The sequence below is a fragment of the Chelonia mydas genome, chromosome 1, assembly GCF_015237465.2.
Source record: "Chelonia mydas isolate rCheMyd1 chromosome 1, rCheMyd1.pri.v2, whole genome shotgun sequence".
Lineage (NCBI taxonomy): Eukaryota > Metazoa > Chordata > Testudines > Cheloniidae > Chelonia > Chelonia mydas.
Genome location: NC_057849.1, coordinates 226,915,259 through 226,918,892, shown reverse-complemented (window position 1 = coordinate 226,918,892; position 3,634 = coordinate 226,915,259).

The window sequence follows — 3,634 nt, the reverse complement described above, 5'->3', positions numbered from 1 at the left end:
CCCTTTTGCAAGTAACTTCCCACATCTGCACTATCACTGAAGATGTATGTCCAAATATGCTTTCTCCCTCACCACCACCACTGTCTCCTGTTTAAGAACTTGATCCAAAGCCTCCTAAACTCAGTGAGTTTTGCCATTTATTTCAGCAGGTTTTGGGTTCAGCCCTTTCATTTTCAGGGACGCCGTTTATGACATCGGGTACTTTGGGGGGAATTCTGTGCTACTGCACATGCACAGAATTCATGCCCCCCCTCTCCCCCCAGATTTATTTGCTTCCCTGCAGAAAAATGACTTTCTGACAGGGAAGCAAAGGGAAGTCACAAGAACAGTCATGTGACCTTCACCAGCAGCATGTTTCAGATGCCCAGGGCAGCCATCAGAGAGGTAAATCACTGTGGGGCAAGGGGTAAACTAGAGAAGACCTGGCTGGTGGCTCCTACCCTTGCGCTGGGCTCAGCTGCTAGTCCCCGCTGGGCTGGGGAGGACGGGACTTCCTCTTCCCCTGCACGGCATCCAGGGCCGGGTCAGACCCACCCCCAGATTTCTCTCCCAGCTGCAGGAAACTCTGCAAACTCTTTCCCCCCTCCCCGCCGCTTCCTGCGCCCATCACTCCTTCACTGCAGGGGGAGGGATCCCTGTACAGGGAGCTGCTCCCCCATCTGCCCAACCCCTGTACTTCCAGATCCCCTCATACCCAGACCCTTCCATGCACTCAGAACCCTCAATAAGCCCACTCCCCCTGCACCTGGAGCACCCCGATGAGCCACCTGCACCCAGATTCCCACCCCATTGAGCTCCAACCAGCTGCATCTGGATCCCCACCCCACTGAGCCCCACTTCCCCAGCATCTGGACCTCCCACTGAGCCCCCCACACCCAGACCCCCCGCTGAACTCTATCCCCCCCCCACACACCTACATACCCTGCTGAGCCCCAACCACCTTCACCTGGACCCCCTCTGCAGAGTCCCATTACTGTTGCATTCAGAACCCCTGAACAAGCCTCTGTGCATCCAGATCTCCCCCCGTACCCAGATCCCTCACTGAGCCACCCGCATCCAGAGAGAACCCTGTCAACCCACACCTGGATCCCCCCACACTAAGCCCTTCCACACTTGGATCCTGCCTTGCTGAGCCTTCCTGCCCACACCTAGTGTACTTAGCACAGAGGAGCAGGGCCCTGGGTTGTTCTGGGGCAGGCCTGGTCCTTGCACCGTGTCAGGGTTGGGAGCAGCCTCACTGCTGAGTCCATATCCCAGGTGGGAGCTGCACAGTGATCTCCCACCTCTGTGCAGCCAGTGGCCAGTGCTCCCCACTGCCATGGTGGAGCCTCCACATTTATTTGACAAATCAAATTTGCAGAATTTTGCAGAATTTTAAAATATTGTGTGCAAAATTTTAATTTTTTTGGCACAGAAATCCCTCAGGAGTAATCAGGGTTTGTGGTGGAAATGAAGGAGATCTCACATCTGCAGTAATCTGACCTCATGCTGCAGAATCAAGCAGGAGAAAAAGACTGGAAAAGAGAAAACCTTTATCATAAAAACAAACAAGGGCCGGATGGAGTTTGACATGGCTCTGACTTTCTTGGCAAAAGCCAGGAATTTTAGGGGAGTTCAGAACAAGGCATGGCTTTTGTAATCCACTGCCCAAGACTCTATCAGACATTTTTACAAGCTTGGCTGCAGTGTCCAGCATAGCGTAATGGAATATTAGAGAGTGATCTGGGTTTTTCCAGTAGTTTAATTTAACTACTTGTAAATTATTTTTATTTCCTAATAAAGGATACTCTGCTCATAATAGTATGAATGACTTTTTGCCGCTCCTTTCCCTATAAATTGTACCTTCAGCTATTTGTTTACCCTGAGTCTTCCCATTTTATTAAAAACAACTACCCTTGATGACAATATGGAATATTTTGCACTTCTCAGGTGCTTGGGTTGGGGAGCATACTTGAGACCTTTGAAGCTAGAGCTTACAGACAGAGCAGTGTCACGAACTCCAGGCCAGGTTATTGCTTTCCAAGAAAATACATTGTTTAACACATGCCAGCAGTTACCAGACAGTGGTATCCGATAGACCTCAGATGATGAGGTTGAGATGGTGAGATTACATTATGTGACAGAGAGTAGGACACTGCCAGACACGCAGCGGGAAGATGCAGGGGAGATTGGCAGACAAGAAAGTGTCCTGAAGAGTGGACAGTTCACAAGGGCAAAGTTGAATGGGATGCTGAAATGAAACAGGATCCAGTGGAGCTGTCTGAGGCTGGGAGTGAGGTGGCTATGCTTCTTGCAAGAAGGTGTCCAGTGGCATTCTGCAAAGGGTCTGTTTCTGGAGAGTTGAGGCATGAGGAGTCAAGAGAGAATGCATTACAGTAAGTCAAGGCAATAGAAAATTAAGGCACGGACGAAGATTTTATCAGAGATGGTGGCAAAGCAGTGGAGTGGTGACAGAATGTACAAACCTGAGAGATGTGGGAGGAGAGTGTTCTAGGCCAATGAAAGCCTGTGTTGAAGAGAGCATGTTTTTCAGGCAGCTCCATTTGGCCAAGAGAAGTAGTTCTATTTTTCCAACATTTTAGCTGAAGGAAGTTGAGATGAAGCTAAGTTTGCTTGGTCAAAACTGACAAAGAGGAGTTATTACAGCTATTCAAAGAAATGGGAGAAAATCCTGTCCTCAGTTAAAATTAGATAAATCCATCTTAACTCAATTAGAGTCAATGTAATAACATTAAACTGGTGTGGGATCAGGAGTTGGACCCGCATCTCTTTATACCTTCAACAAGTCCTTCCTTGACCAAGGTAACTTATATTCTGTGGCAGTGTGAGCTCTGAGTGCTAACATGGTACAGGTGTTTTTAACATTGTGTTCCTATAGAGTGCAACTCAGTTATTCTGTAGTAAGGATAAGTTATTATGAATACTGGATGTATCATTTATGTAAAGATGAGTTGTGGTATTGATGTTTTTATGTATTGTCCTTGTTGTTTTCCACCATTCCTCATGCTTAGGTCTACAATCTTTCTAGATCAATGAGTTTCAAAACATTCAGAGAGAACTGAACGTGTGGGGAGGGGGTTTTATAAATCTATTTTAGTTAATTATAGGTATGAAGGTAAATTAAGTTTTTATAGTTGAGTTAGTTTGGCATTTGAGAGCACCTTGTGTATTCCTCTGTATAGTCAGTAACTTCCCTATTTGTGTGGGTCTTTTGCAAAGTAACAAGGGTGAGGAAAATGTTTTTAAAAATAGGAAAATGATTGCAAACCCCACAAAGGGCCAAGCACAGGACCTGAAACTAGGAATAGACTTAAGCACACACAGAAATGTCTGGCTGAATAGGGCTGTCTGTGAAACCTTCCAAGTATAAGCCAGATTTTTAAATGTTAAAATGCTAAGCAAGTAATATACATACATGTTAAACTGAATGGTGCTCCCTTTCTTACCCTTATCCACCAAGATCTGCTGTCACTTTTTTGTTGTGTTCTTGAACTAGTTTATGCCCTGATCCTCCAAAAACTTAAGCATGTTTATAACGTGTATTGAAGTCAATGGGATTACGTATGTGAGTAGAGTTTGCACATATTTATGTGTTCGCAGGGATTTTCATCTCTACTGCCCCACTAATCACTTC